A 17,034-nucleotide genomic window follows, 5' to 3' on the forward strand; every position below is an offset into this window, starting at 1 on the left:
AAGATCTTTTCCATCCGTTAATAGGCTCATGTGACTTGCTTGAATCACATGGAAGGCTGAGTCACATGAGTCTGTGGTGGGAGGAGCTTGCTGAATGGGTGGAATAGGAAGGGGTGGAGCAGGAAGGATGGAGCAGACCTGAGAGGAAGTGATGGAGACCAGACATATCTGGGAGAGAGAGAGAGAAAGCAGGCAGCTGGCTATGAGTGAGAGAAGAGCATTTTGTTTGAGGGTGCTCATTTGTGGGAAGCCCTGATGGTATGTGTAGACTTCTAGGTTATTATGATGGATTTCTTTGTTGCTATGATGGACTTGGCTTTCTGATGTCTGAATACACGTTTTTCTTCTGCCTTCTATATGGAGAGTTTATTATACTTTGTGATCAGAAGTATGCTGGCTTATTCAGTCACCACGGGTGCGGTAAATATTGCCTTGGTGATACAATGGGAAGTGAAGACTTTCTTTAGCAAGTATCTCATTGTCCTTCACTAACTTGTGGAAGTTCTCCTTCACACTGGAGAAACTGGTGGCATGTTCAGGACCCAGACTCATGACCAGATCCAGTAATTAATAAAAGAAATAAAGCTGCTCTTTTACACCAGCAGAGCTCTTATTGAGATCCTGATCACCTGAATCACACAACATCAATTCATGGCCAAGTCTGGTCATCTCTGCTATTTTTTCTTTAGTCACAGAGTCTGGAGCAGTTGAAAATGAATCCCTGAAGGAAAGATACAGTCTTGCAAATAACCATTCCAGAATAAGCAAACAGTAAATTGAGGGTGTACATAGGAACTGTTTTATTGTCCTCTGTCCGGTAATATGCAGACCCTCAAGGAAGGGTCTTTAGTCTGTTCAGCACTCTCAGAGCCTCCAGGGAGATCTGGGCATCCTCTTAGTCCTCATCCTCATCCTTTTATTCTTCCTCTCTTCCTGGCCTGTGTTCAGCTATTGTCCTTCTCCTGCTCCTGACAGTCAAAACCAACTGGTTCCAATGTCTGAGCACTCTCAGAGCTCTGAAACAAAGGTTTTGGAAACAGCAACTTGCTGTATCATGCAGAGTGGGCTGATTTGCCTAATCTTTCCCCTTAGCCTATTGGGGGGAGGGTGGGGAGTGCAAAGGAAAGGACTGAATAAAATTTAAAACTAGGAGTAGTTTCTTCAGCAAGCACTCTTGAGTATATAGGGAATAGAGAAAAAAAGAGTCAGCCCTGGAGACAGGAAGACTTGAGTTCTAATCCTGCTTTAGACAATTACTTGAAGGGGTGGAATCAAGATGGCAAAGTAGAAAGATGCACATATGCTAGCTCTTACCTCCACAGCCCATAAAAAACCTGTAAAGAAGAACTCTCAACAAATTCTAGAGCAGCAGAAGCCACAGAACAATGGAGTAGAAGAGATTTCTATCCCAGAGTGACCTGAAAGACCAATGAGAAAGGGATTTCCCACCATAGGCAGAGCAGAGCCCAGCCCTGTTTTGGCCATGTGGCACTGAGAGGAGCAGATTCAAGCAGGCTTCAGGGACAGAATCTCCAGCAGCAGCACAGATCCCTCAACCCACAGGCACCAAAGGTCAGTGAGAGGGTCTTTTTGGCTGGCTGAGAAGGGAACAGGGTGTCCCCATAACTCGGGCCTCCTCAGGTGGCAGCAGCAGAGGCAGCAGCAGATAGAGGCTCCCAAAACAGGCAGTAGCCCGCACCCATTGTTGAAGGTCTCATAGTAAACCCCCTGAGGGAACTGAGCACTGTGTGGTGGCCCTGCCCCCTCCTGAGCAGCTGATCTTCTTTTTTTTTTTTTTTTTTCTGAGCAGCTGATCTTCATCTCAAACTGAATAGCAGCTCTGCCCCCACCTAAAGCCCCTGAGGATTTGAAGCAGCTCATCTGAATCTCAGCCTCCAGTGCAGGCTTGGCTGAAGGGAGGCGAGATGGTTGTGGAGAGAAAACTCAGAAGTCAAGTAACTAGCTGGGAAAATGCCCAAAAAAAGGGAAAAAAAATAAGACCATAGCAGGTTACTTTCTTGGGGAACAGGTGTCTCCTTCCATCCTTTCAGATGAGGAAGAACAAGGCATACTGTCAGAGGAAGTCAAGGCCTCTGCCTCCAGGGCCTCCAAAGGGAACTTAAACTAGACTCAGGTAATAGAAGATCTTAAAAAACAAGTAAGCAGCTTGCTAAAGGAGAACCAAAAAAATGCTGAGGAAAATAACAACTTTAAAAAGAGGGTAACTCAATTGGAAAAAGAGGTCCAAAAAGCCAATGAGGAGAAGAAGGCTTTAAAAAGCAGAATTAGCTAAATGGAGGAGAAGGTTCAAAAGTTCACTGAACAAAATAATTCGTTGAAAGAGAGAACTGAATTCAGGGAAATGAATGACTATGAGTTAAACCAACCAAGCAGTTAGTAAAGAAAACCAAAAATTTGAAAAAATAGGAGATAATGTGAAACATCTCACTGGAAAAACAACTGACCTGGAAAAGAGATCTAGGAGAAACAATTTAAAAATTATGGGACTACCTGAAAGCCATGATCAAAAAAAGAGCCTAGACATTATCTTCCATGAAATTATCAAGGAAAACTACCTTGATATTCTAAAACCAGAGGGCAAAATAAATATTGAAAGAATTCAAATATTGAAAAGAAATTAAATAAAGAAAAAAATTAAAATAAACTAAAAAAATAAAAATTAAATTAAAATGAAAAATAAATTAAATTAAAAAATTAAAATAAAAAATAAATTAAAAAATTTAATTTAATTTAAAAAATTAAAATAAATAAATTAATAAATTAAATACAGAAAAGAAAAACAATCAGAATAACACAAGATCTGGCAGCTTCGACAATTACTCACTTTATGATTCTGAATAAGTCACTTAATCTCTTTTGCCTCAGTTTTCTCAACTGTACAGTAGACATAAAAAATAGGACCCACCAACCCATTCCACTAATTCCAAAAATATTTATTGAGTGCCTATTTTGGGATAGACATTTTAGGGGATCCAAAGAATCATATGAAATATTCTTGTAATAGTCTATCTGGGAAAAAACCTATGAAAGTATAGAAGAAGCAGGCAACAGAAGAGAGAAGAATGAAGATAAATAGAGGGACACAAGAAAAGAAAGTGGCAGAGGTTAGAGTTGGGAAACAGCAGAGTTGGAAAGAGTGCTGATAGTAGTAGAAGCTGTGGTTAAAGGAGATCATGGGAGCAGTGAGGAGAAGACATTATGACAGTGAATAAGTGAGTTAGTTAAATACAAACTGAAGACAGGACTATTCTATAGACTGGAGAATAGGAGGAAGAGGGGAGTGGAATTCTGGCACAAAAGACAAATTCAGTTGAGCCAGGGCAGGATGAGGGAGTACAGAGCCCACATTGGTAGGATATAGCCATAGGGTTAGTACAGCTGATGTCATCCAGCCCCCAAACCCCTAATTCCAGAAAAGGGTTAAGGGAGAGAAAACCTAAAGGAACATAGGTCACAGGAGAGGGATGGTACCAAGTGATAAGAGGTCAGTGGGCAAGAGGGCCGTTCATTATAGTAATAAAACATGCCACCTGTTGTTGATTTCTTGGGAAAAATCCCACCTTAATTGCGTCTATGTATGCATGTGGCATTGATGGGAGCATTAGGGGAGGGTTGGATGATTGATTGCCTCTGACAGTACATAATATAAATTTGGTGTGGATGTGGGAGTGTTAAAAATTACTTGTGCCTCATTATTGTAGCCCTTAAAGTATATGACTTTTTTTCTGAATAAGTGAAATCAAAAGATAACAGTGTATCCTTGGTGGTTAGTGTATACATTATCTTTCTCACTTGATTTAAAAAAATATTTTTTGAGTTCTTCTGAGAATTCTTTTTGGGGCTGAGACCAATCCACATTTGTCTTTGAATCTTTTATCTTCATCTGAGCTTGTGTTTTGATCTTCTTTATTACCATACTTTGCTACAGATTCTTTTTTTTTTTATTGTTGTTTGCTCATTTTTTCAGCCTATTTCTTGACTTTAAACTTTATATTAAAGTTGGACCTTGCCCCTGGGGAAGAAAGGGCATTGTCCCAAGCTTCAGTTTTTTCATGCTGCTATTTTCAAGTCTAGTTCCTGCGGGTCCATATGTTTTCAGTTCTTAGGTGATGTAATCTAAGGAGAGTTGTGGTCAGTGCTCTCTTGGCCTGTGCTCTGGTCTGTGAGTGAACACAAGCAACATTTTCCACCCTGAAACTATGATTAAGGTCTGTTTTCCCATGCAGGCACAGGATGTAGCATGGTTCTTTGCCCTAGGATTGTGACCTAGAAGTGTGTATTGGCAACACAAAAATCCTGCACACACACACACACACACACACACACACACACACACAGCTAAAGGTCTCCTGAAATCTCCTAACCAATTGTATGGCCCCCTTACTATCTGTGGCCTAAGAGCTCTGATAACCACTACTGTAGATTCAGTCTCCCCCTAATCTACTGCTGGGCTTGCCTAGGCACAACCTGCACTGGACTACAGGTCAGACATACCCCAGTGAGACAGACCTTTCCTGCCAACCTTCTAAGTTATCTCAGGCTGGAAAATTTTTCACCTCATTTTCTTATTGGTTCTGTCACTTCAGAATTTATTTTGAGATGTTATTTTAAAGTTGTTTGTAGGAAAATGAGGGAGAGCTCAGACAAATCCCTGCCTTCACTCTGCTATCTTGGCTTCCACAGTCTCAATTCCTTATGAAGTTCACCAATTCCACATGATGGAAAATGTGATGGGAAGGGTGACATTTTAATGGTACATTGTGATATTTCATGAGAGATGAATAATGATCAGTTCATTTTGGTGGACTTGGAACAAGATCTCATCCAGGAGATTCCGGTGAGGAATTTCCTCTATCAGGACAGCTTAGCACCTTTTGTGTAATCTATCATCTTAGAGAATAGCATGGGGCCCTCAGAGGTTAAGTGAATCAGTCAGGGTCATATGTTCAGGATGTGCCAGGGTTGGGGCTTGAACCCCAATCTTTATAACCCTTCTTCTGGTTTTCTGCCATATTGCTTTTCTAGGGAATGTTTCTAGAAAGAGAATTCACTTGGGACATTTTACACTATATGGTGGATAACTTGACATTCTTGGCCAAACTAGGTTTTAATTCATTTGAGGATAGTGCTTATTGATATATAATAGGCACTCAGTAAATATTTGTGGAATTGGATTTTTTCCATCTACTTATGAGCTATCTATACATATGTGCTAAAAATAGGTGCAAGTGAAAGGAAGGAAGGAAGGGAGGAAGGGAGGAAGGGAGGAAGGAAGGAAAGAAGGAAAAAATAATCATTCACAAAGCACCTACAATTCAACAGGCACTGTGCTCAGTGCTTTTACAAATAATATCTCATTCGATCCTCAGAACACACCTGAGAGGAAGGTGCTGTTTTTTTCCTGATTGTACAATTAAGGAATTTAAGGAAGGCAGAGAAGTTAAATGAGTCGCCCAGGATCACATAGCTACTAAGGGTCCAAGGCTGGATTTGAACTCAGATCTCTTTCTATTCACTCTGCCACCAGCTGCCTATAAGATACTGTTTTTGGTTTGAGTCATGATGATATGTATGAAGAAATAGCCATATCACAACTGCTGCTTATGGGACTGTTTTAACTGACCAAATGAGAACAAATTAGTATTTCAGATATATCTGACTAAGCTTCCTCCTTGGGAAAATTTTGGTAGAACTCTTGAAATGGTTTCTTGGAACAATATTAATACTATAGTTGTGGAAAGAGCAAAAAACTCAATTTTTGAAGTGCTTCAATATGAAACGAACATGGGACTTGAAGTGAGAAGAGATTTAGATTTAAATTCCAGCCCTGAAATGAACTATGTGACCATAGGTAAGCTATTTAACCTCTAAGTTTCAGTTTTGTCATAGATAAAATGGGAATCTACCTCACAGAGGTGTTGGGAAGCTCAAATGGGATAATTTATGAACAACATAATAATAATATTAGTGAATCATTTATCATAGGATAAATATGTGGCAAACGATAACTCACAATTTATGGTACTTGTGCATGATGTTGTACCTGGGGTGTCTGTTGACATGCACCCTAATAATATACCCAACCTCATCCTGGGATTTTTTTTCTGATCTTTTCAAATTGTCCCAGGAAGAGGCTTATTAGGCCCCTTTTCTTATTTATTTATTTTTACCCTCACTTTCTTTGCCCTAAGGTGCTATTTTATCTCATTGGTGGGGAAAATCTTGAGAACTTGGAATTTTCTGACCTACTCCCCCACCTTCCCCAAGATTACCTCCTGTCAAAATTGTTGCAACAGCCTCCTAATTGAGCTGTCTGTCTCAACTCTCTCCACTCTTGATTCATCTCACAAACTGCTTCAAGGTAATTTTCCCTAATTGCAGATCTGACCATGAGATTCCTGTAGTTAACCAACTCAAGGGGCTTCCTATTGCCTCTAGGGTCAAATATAAATTCCTCTGTGAAAATTTTTTTTCAGTCAACAAAAATTCACCTCTCCCTTTTTCCCACCTTCCTCATTGAGAAAGAAAAACAAAACTTCTGTTACAAATATGTATAGTCAAGGCCAGCAAATCCCCACAATGAATATGTGTGTGTATGTATGTATGTGTGTGTGCGTGCGTGCGTGTGCATGCATGTGTGTGTGTGTGTCTGCACTCTGAGTTCATTACATTTCTGTTAGGATCTGGGTTGTATATTTTATTATAAATCCTCTGGAATTGTTTGTCATTGTATTGATCAGAGGTCCTAAGTCTTTCAAAGTTTGTCTTTACAATATTGTTGCTTTTGTGTGAGTTATTTTTCTTTTTGGTTCTACTTACTTTACTCTGTATGGGTTCATACAAGTCTTTCTAGAATTCTCTGAAATCACCCCCTTCATAATTTATTACAGCACAATTCATGTAACACAGCTTGTTCATCCATTACTAACGGCTGGACATCCCAGTCCCCTCGGTTTCCAACTCTTTGTCACTGCAAAAGAAAAAAAGAGTTAGCATAAATATTTTTGTACATATGAGTGGATTCTTTTACTCTTTTTTTTTTGTTGAGGTCTTTGGGATATAGATCTAATTGTGGTGTTTTCAGATCAAAGGTATGCAGAGTTCAGTAACATTTGGGGCACTGTTTCAGATTAGTTTTCCAAATACCTAGACTGCTCCACAGTTACACCAACAGTGTATTAATGTACCTGGTTTCCTATAGACCCTTCAGCATTTGTCATTTTACTTTTATTGGTCATTTTTGCCAATCTGATGAGTGTGAGATAGTACCTCAGGGTTGTTATAATTTGCACTTTTCTAAATATTATCAATTTAGGGTATTTTTCTTATACTTATTGATAACTTGGATTTCTTCCTATGAAAATATCTGTTCATATACTTTAAGTACTTACAATTTGGGGAATGATTCTATTTCCTATAAATTTGAAATGGTTTACTATATATCTTAGAAATGAGACTTTTATTGGAGAAATTTGTCACAAAGTTTTTTTTTCCCCTTTTACCAAAGCATTGGTTTCATTTGTGCAAAACTTTTAATTTTTTGTAAACAAAATTATTCTTTTGACTTTCTGTGATCCCCTCTTTTCTTGATTGGTCATGAACTCTGCTATCCATAAAACTGACAGATACTTTCTTTCTTGCTCCTCTAATTTTTTATAGCTGAATCATAATCCCACTGGAACTTATTTGAGTATATGGTTTGAGATTATTGATCTCAACCTCATTTTTGACAATGATTCTGAACACCCAACTATCATTATTTCAAACCTCATTATATACTCACTATTTTGATCCTTCTTAACTCAGATCCTTTAATGCCCCACACTAAAATTTCCCACCCTTTCCACTGTGCTCTTTGGAATGCTTGCTCAGTGGGTAACAGACTTGCTTTCACTTTAAGTCTTTTCTTTTCCTGCTCTTTCCAACTTCTTGAACACACTGACACTAGTTTCCCTCCTGTTGGCACAGCTTCCCGATGAATTACTTTTTTTTGATATATGATTTATTTATTTTTCAGTTCTTAACATTGACTTCCACAAGAATTTGAATTCAAAATTTTCTCCCCATCTCTCCCCACCCCTACCCCAGGACAGCATGCACCCCATCCACCCCTTCCTCTAGTCTGTCCTCCCTTCTATTACCCACCCTTCTTCCATCCCCCTTCCCCACTATTTTCCTGTAGGGAAAAATAGATTTCTGTACTCCATTGTCCGTATAGCTTAATTTCCACCTGTATGCTAAAACAATTTTTAATTTTCATTCTTAAAACTTTGCGTTCCGTATTCTCTCCCTCCCTCCAAACCTACCCTCATTGAGAAAATAAGCAATTCAATAGAGGTCTTACCTCTGTAAGAATGCAAAGCACTTCCATAATATTTATATTATAAAAGACTAACCACATTTCCCTCTGTCCTATCCTACCCTCAGTTTATTCCATTCTCTCCCTTGACCTGTCCTCTCACAGTAGTGTTTGCTTCTGATTATCCCTTTCCCCAATTTGCTGTCCCTTCTATTATCTTCCCTCTCCTATCCCTTTCCCCCTTAACTTCCTGCAGGGTAAAATAGATTTCCATATCTATGTTATTCCCTCCTTAAGCCAAATCCTGTGAGAGTAAGGCTCAATTATTTCCTTTCATCTCCCCCCCTTCCTCTCCATTGTAGCAGCTCTTTCTTCCCTCTTTTACGTGAGATGATTTGCTGCATTCTACTTCTCGCTTTCTTTTAATCCTAATACATTCCATTCAACAGTAAATTATACTTTTTTAGGTATTCTCTCTTCATATTCAGCTCACCCTGTGCTCTCTCTCTCTCTATGTATATATGTGTACATATACACACATGCATACACCCATGTACATATACATACCTACACATATATAATATACACATATGTACATAGCCATACACACCTATGCACACACACGCACACACACACACACATCCCCTCTAACTACTCCAATATTGAAAAAGGTCTCATGAGTTACAAATAACATATTTTCATGTAGGAATGTCAACACTTCAACTTCAATGTATTCCTTAAGGCTTCTCTTTCCTGTTTACCTTTTTGTGTTTCTCTTGATTCTTATATTTGAAAGTCAAATTTTCTATTCAGCTCTGGTCTTTGCAAAAAGAATGCTTGAAAGTCCTCTATTTAATTGAAATTCCATTTTTCCCCCTGAAGTATTGTACTCAGTTTTTCTGGGTAGGTGATTCTTGGCTTTCATCCTGTTTCCTTTGACCTCTGGAATATCATATTCCAAGCCCTTTAATCCCTTAGTGTAGAAACTGCTAAATCCTGTGTAATCTTGATTGTATTTCCACAATACTTAGACTGTTTCTTTCTGGCTAACTGTAATATTTTCTCCTTGACCTGGAAACTCTAGAATTTGGCTACAATATTCCTAGGAGTTTTCTTTTTGGGATCTTTTTCAGGAGGTGATTGGTGAATTCTTTTCATTTCTATTTTACCCTCTGGTTTCTGGGAATATCAGGGCAGTTTTCCTTGATAATTTCTTGGAAGATGATGTCTAGGCTCTTTTTTGATAGTGGTTTTCATGGAGACCAATAAATTTTAAATTATCTCTCCTGGATCTGTTTTCAGGACAGTTGTTTTTCCAGTGAGATATGTCACAGTGAGTTCTATTTTTTCATTCTTTTGGTTTTATTTTATAATTTCTTGGTTTCTCATTAAGTCATTAACTTCCATCTGCTCCATTCTAATTTTTAAAGAACTAGTTTCTTCAGTGAGCTTTTGAACCTCTTTTTCCATTTGGCTAATTCTACTTTTTAAAGCATTCTTCTCCTCATTGACTTTGTGGACCTCTTTTGCCATTTGGGTTAGTTTATTTTTAAAGGTATTATTTTCTTCAGCATTTTTTTGGGTCTCCTTTAGCAAACTGTTGACTTGCTTTTCATGACTTCTTGCATAGATCTCATTTCTCTTCCCAATTTTTCCTCCACTTCTCTTACTTGATTTTCAAAATTATTTTTGAGCTCTTCCATGGCCGGAGACCACTGCATATTTTTTTTTGGAGGTTTTGGATGTAGAAGCCTAGACTTTGATGTCTTCCTCTGATGGTATGCTTTGTTCTTCCTCATCTGAAAGGATGGAAGAAAATACCTTTTCACCAAGAAAGTAACCTTCTATAGTCTTATTTTTTTCCTTTTGGGGCATTTTCTCAGTCAGCTATTTGACTTTTGAGTCCTTTGTCATATGGAGGGTATACTCTAGGGACCTTTAAGGTCTGAGTTCCTACAAGGTGGCACAGTCAAGGGAGAGGAGTTTGCTTCCCTCCTGGCCTGCAATCTGGTCTGTGAGTAACCACAAGCACTCTTTTCTGCCCAGGATTTGCAAGCAGGATTCCCTCTCCACTGCTACCACCAGCTTCACCATGCCAGCACTCCTCCTCACCCTATGACCATTACTCAGGACTGATACCCAGAACAGTTACTTGATTCCCCCAGGGTCTTTAGACCAAGGGCTCCAAAAGTGACTGCTGTTGCTACCCTGGGGCCAGGCTGGGGCCAGACTGTGCTTCCCTCTCACCCAGATGAAAGAGCTTTCTCACTGTCCTTTGAAGATGTCTTTGGTATTTGTAGGTTAAGAAATCTGGGAACTGAAGCTCTGTCCATGATTGAGCACCCTAAAACCTGCTCCAATTCTATCCATGCCAGGCTACGTGCCAAGGCTGGGCTGCACTCCACTCTGAGCCCTGTGTGATAGATCTTTCCTGTTGGCCTTCCAGGCTTTCTTGGGCTGGAAATCTCTTTCATGGTGTCATTTTGATTTCTGCTGCTCTCAAATTTGTTTAGAGTCATTTTTTTACAGGTATTTTATGAGCTATGGGGAAAGAAGTAGAGCAGGTCTGTCTTTCTACTCTGCCATCTTGACTCTGCCCCTCCCAATGAATTCTTAATAGCCAAATCTAATTACCTTTCCTCAATTGTCATTCTTCTGAATTTCTCTGCAACCTTTGACACTATTGCCCTCTTCTCCTTTATATTCCTTTTTCTTTAAGTTTTGTGACATAATTCTTCTGGTTCTCTTTACCTGTCCAACCACTCTTAAGTCTACTTTGCTCAATATTTATCTAGTATAATGCCCACTACTCATGATGAATCCCAAAGATCTGTTCTGGGCTTTTTCTTCTTTTATACACTATTTCACTTGGTGATCTCACTACTGCCCATGGATTCAATTATCATCTGTGTGCTAATTGTTCTCAAATCTATTTTTCTAGCCCTACCCTCTGTCCTGACTTCATCTTGCACATCCAACTATCTATTGAATATCTATGGATATTAGATATGCTATAGATACCTTAAACTCAGTATGTCCTTAACTAAATGTAATATCTTTCTCCAAAGCAATCTCCCTCTTCCTTGTTTTCCTGTTACTATAGAAGACACCATCATCTTCCCAATAATCTAGTAACCTAACTCCCCCAATTCTCTCACCCCTATAACTGATCTGTTGTTAAGTCCTACCAATTTTACCTGTATAAATAATATCCCTTTTACATACCTCCTAAATTCTGATGCTGCCACCACTCTGGTGCATGCCCTCATTACCTCATGCCTAGACTATTGAATTAGCTTAATGGGTGGTTTCCCTCATCTTTCCCGATGCTAGTGCATCTCCTATTCAGCTGTCAAATTTGTCTTCTTTCAGCATAGATCTGATCATGTCACACAGTCTCCCCTAGTTTTCCTCCCTCCACTCCTACCTCCATTGTATTCAATAAACTCTAGTGGTTCCCTATCATCTTCAGGATTAAATATAAAATTCTCTATTGAAGTACTTAAATTCCTTCATAATCTGGTCCCTTCCTGCATTTCCAGTCTTTTTATGCCTTTCTCACCCCCATTCTAAGATTCAGTAGCACTGACCTTGCTGTTCTTTCCACAAGATACTCCTTGTCCCAATCCTGGGCATTTTCATGGGCTATTTCCCATTCCTGGAATTCTCTCCCTCCTTATGTATATTTCCTAGACTCCTTGGCTTCCTTCAAGTCCCAGCTAAAATCTCACCTTGTACAAGAAGCTGTCCTGATTCCCCTTAATGGTGCTAGTATCTTCTACTAATAATATGCAGTTTATTCAGTGTGTGTGTGTGTGTGTGTGTGTGTGTGTGTATCTTTTTTGTGCATGGTTGTTTGCATATTGCTTCTCCAACAGATTGTGAGCTTCTTGAGACCACAGAATTTGTTTTAAACTTTCTTTGTATCCTCACTGTTGAGCGCAGTACTTAGCTGCTAAATAAATATTTGATTACTTAATGACAACTAAACTGTTTTCTGGTTGTCCCAACAGTTTTGTTGAATGTTGAACTCTTACTCCATATTTTTGGCATCTTTGGGCTTATCAAATATCAGGCTATGGTACTCCTTTGCTTTGGTACATTGTGTACCTAATCTGTTCCATTTATTTCATAACCAGTGTCAGATTGTTTTTGTGATTACTGCTTAGGAGTAGAGTTTGAGATATGGGACTCCTAGCCCCCATTTCCTTTTCCTTTTTTTGGCATTATTTCCCTTGAGATTCTTGACCTTTTGTTCCTGCAGATAAATCTTATTTTTTCTAGATATACAAAGTAATTCTTTAGTAGATTGATTGGTATAGAACTAAATAAAGTAGTTAGCGTTGTCATTTATACCTATATATACCTATATATATATACATACCTATATATATTTATACCTATATATATATGTCAGCATATACCTGAGCAAATAATATATATGTCAGTACATGCCTGAGCAAATAATATTTATCCCACTATTTAAATCCCACTATTCAAATTTGTTTTATTTGTGTAAAGAATGTTTTGTATTTATAGCCATATAGTTCATGTGTGTGTCTTAGCAAGTAGACCCTAAGCATTTTCTAATTTCCAAAGTTAAATAGGATTTTCCTTTCTGTTGTTTCCTATTGGACTTTGTTGGTAATGTCCCCAACTGCTGATGATTTATGTGGGCTTAATTTATATTCTTTTGTTTTATATAGGTAGCTAGGTGGCATAGTGTATAAAGCACTGGGTCTAGAGTCAGGAAGAACTGATTTCAAATACTACTAGCTGTGGGACTTTGGCAAATCAATTGCCTTCTATTTGCCTTACCTTCTTCAATTGTAAATTTGTGAAAAATAATAGCAATTATTTCCAGGGTTGTTGTGAAACTCAGATGACATTTTTAAAGTGCTTTGCATGGTGCCTGACACATAATAAGCACTCTATAAATATTTGTATAATTATAATTACATTATTATTGTTAAATTCTGCCCAAATTGTTAATTGGTTTAATTAGTTTTTATTCTTCTCTCTAGGGTTCTCTAAATAATCACCATGCCATCTAAAAAAGTGAAAATTTTATTTTCTCTTATTCTATTCTTATTCTCTCAATTTCTTATCTAATCAAGTAGCTGGCATTTGTAGTACAATATTGAATAGTAATAGTGATCACAGATATACTTGCTTTACCCTCTGATCTTATTTTTAAAAAGTCTCTACTTTATCTACTTTACATATAATGCTAATTCTTGGTTTTAGATAAATACTATTTAAAATGTTAAGGGAAGAAATTATTCCTATGTTTTCATGCACACATGTGTGTGTGCGTGCGTGCGTGTGTGTTTTAACAGTAATTGGTGGTACATTTTGCCAAAAGCTTTCTCTGAATCCTTTGATATGACCATGTGGTTTTTGTTCTTGTCATTAATAACTCAATTGTACTTATAATTTTCCTAATACTGACTCAGCTCTGATTTCGGGTATAAATCCAACTTCATCATAATGTATAATATTAGTTATATATTACTATAGTATCCTTGCTAACATTTTGTTTAAATTTTTGCAGTAATATTCTTTAGTGATATTTGTCTATACTTTTCTTTCTCTTTTGCTGACTCTCCCTTATTTAGGTTTCAAGACCAAATTTATATCATAGAAGAAATTTGTTTGGACCTCATCTTTTCCTGTGTTTAAATAGCTATTTCACATTTTGGAGTTAATTATTCTTTAAGTAATAAAGCTTACTTTTAAATCTATTTGGCTTTGGTTTTTGTTGTTTTGGAGGGAAGGATAAAGAAAGAGCATTCATGGCTTATTCAATTTCTTTTTTTCTGAGACTAGGTTATTTCAGTCTTCTAAATTTTTGGTTTGGCTGATCTGGGCTTTTTATATTTTGGTAAATTTTTTTCATTGATATGTCAGTTTTATTGGTATGTAATCAAAGGAAATACAGTGAGGTGGCACAGTGGAGGGAATGCTGAGCCTAGAGTTAGGAAGAACTGAATTAAAATCCCACCACAAACACTTACAAACTATGTGACTATGGACAATTCACTTAACCTCTGTCTGCCTCACGTTTTCTCAGCTGTAAAATGGGGATCATAATAGCAATGAAAAATTTAAAAATGAGCTGGAGAAGGAAATGGTAAAACCATTCCATTATCTTTGCCAAGAAAACCCCAAATGGGCCTCAAAAAGTAAGACATTACTAAAAAAAATGACTGAACAACAATAGTACCTATCTTACAGGATTGCTGTGAGGATAAAATGAAATATCTGTAAAGTACTTACAGCATCTTGTACATAGTAGATGCTTCATAAATGTTTGCTCCCTTTCCCCCCTTGAAATAATTTCTAATAACATCTTTTATTCTTGATTGCTAGTGAATTTATCTTTTTCATTTTTGATTTTGCTAACTTGTCTTTTTTCTTTTGTAAAAATCAAATTAGCTATTGATCTATTTATTTTATTGCTTTAAGTTCCTAGTTTTATTTGTTAATTCGGTGAGGGGTTTGTTTCCAGACTCCTTTGGCTGCATCTCAGAAATCTGGTATGTTTCTCACTGTTATCATTATCTTTTTTTGTTTTTTTCTAAATAACTTTTTTTATTGATATCTTGTTTTTAATATCACCAAAATTTCCTACTGTCCCCTTGACCTCACAGAGAACAATCCCATGTACTAGATATTTTAAAAATAAAACAGAAAAGGGACAGAAATAAGCAACACTAATCAATAGAATCACATTTAAAATAATTTGACATGAAGTTCACAAGACTTTGAAACATATTTTGTAATCTTTTTTATGAAAACATACTTTTACTATACCTATGATGAACAGCTAATTTTCCCAGATCTAGTATTGGGTATAGTACAAAGGTTTTTATCTTTTTAAAAATAAGTTTTTGTTCATGTAATTTGCTTTCTAACATCACCATAATTCCCCCCAGGGAGCATATTCCCATACCCAGAAAGCCATCCCATATAACAAACAATTTTTTATGCTAAAAAAGGAAAATAAGAAAAAATCTGCATAACTGACCAATACATCAAAATAATTCTGAAAATATATACCTGGGGCCACACTTATAGACCTCCCACTTCTGCAGAGGTGTTTGTTGCATGAGACCATACTCTAATAGCTCTTCTTTCAACAAACAATGCTTATTGTTTGCAGTTTCAAATATTTTCACTTTTGAAGTTTTTGCCATTGTTCTTTCCATGTTGTTGTGACCATCTGATGCATTATTTTCTAGGCTCTGCTTCCTTTATTCTGCATCATCAGTTTTTGTAACTCTTTCCATTCTTTCTTCATGATTATATTAATCATTTCTTAAGATACAGTAACAATATGTTATATTCATGTGACATAATTTTTAAAACTACCGATCAATGAATATCTTTAAAATTTTAGACTTACATAGTGAAACAAATGTACAATAAGAAAATAAAAAGAAACAAATTTAAATATTGTGATTTAAATACAAAATAATAAAAGAAAAAAGCCTATCATGTACACAGAGGGATGTAATAGAGGATTCAAAATGTATAGCAATAAATTTCCATTTCAAGAAAACCTATATAAAAATACTACATGTTATATTGAAAGGTATCTTTGTTTCCTTGTAAGTTTTGTGTTGTTCTCTGTTGTGTGCTTTTTACTTTGCTCTTTTCCCCCTCACCTCCAGAAGGTTACAATTAAGTGCAGATATATTTATATATAGATATATACAAACTTGTATACATATGCACACATACACATGCATATATTGCATATATAGCTACAAATACATACGTACATATATAGACATGTACTTTCCCTAACAATTCTACTCCTCATCTTTGTTTTTACATTTGTACTTATCTCTTATTTCCTATCCCTCCTGACTCCTCTACTTTACTTCTACCCTACTACCAGGGCCCCCTCCCACTCCCCCCTAACCCCCCGCATGGATCCCTACCTTATGCTTCCATTCCCATAAATCTAAACACACTTCTACACTCCATTTTAAGCTATTCCTTCATATGTTTAAGACGAATGTATATGTAGAGCCTATATTGGATTGCACACCATCATCTTGGGGAGAGGGAAAAGAATGGAGGTGGAGAAAATTTAAAACGTATGGAACTGAATGTTGAAAACTATCAATAAGTGAATTTCTTTAAAAAAAAATCAAACAATTTCCTCACCCTCCCCTCTGAAGATCCCTCCCTTACCCTCTCATTCCCATTAATCTAAACACCCTTCTATATCCCTCTTTAACATATTCCCTGACCCTCCCCTCTAGAATTCCCTCCCTTGTCTTCTGCCCCCTCTATTTCCCCTTAACATTTTATTTCTTTTTGAATTTAGAAGACTTTTATACTCTTCTAGATATATATGTCTTGTTCTCCATTCCCAATGAAAGTAGGTTTCCAGAGCTAACAGCTCTCCTCCCCCATCTAATTCCTCTGTCAATTCTTCCACTCATACTTCATTTATATAAGATAATTACTCTTTTAGCTGTTTCTAAATGGTTTTTACTTTTTAAAGTCACAATCAAAGGATACCTTCCAATTTTTTCCTATCACAGAAAATTATTGTTTAAATATTTTGATGAATATGAGAATTTCTTTTATCAATTGCTGTCTTGGCATAAGATTTAATAACAGAATTTCTAGGTTTAAAGGAATCAATTTATTTGCATAATTTTGAATTACTTTACAAAATGCTTATATTCATTGAC

At 36.9% G+C, this 17,034-nt stretch overlaps 1 pseudogene; it reads right to left on the reverse strand.

The window, feature by feature from the left end:
* Positions 1-202: 202 nt before the first annotated feature.
* The window catches only part of LOC140532207 (HAUS augmin-like complex subunit 7), a 42,175-nt pseudogene continuing 25,343 nt past the window's right edge, over positions 203-17,034 (reverse strand).

The sequence above is a fragment of the Notamacropus eugenii genome, chromosome 3, assembly GCF_028372415.1.
Source record: "Notamacropus eugenii isolate mMacEug1 chromosome 3, mMacEug1.pri_v2, whole genome shotgun sequence".
NCBI classification, from domain to species: domain Eukaryota; kingdom Metazoa; phylum Chordata; class Mammalia; order Diprotodontia; family Macropodidae; genus Notamacropus; species Notamacropus eugenii.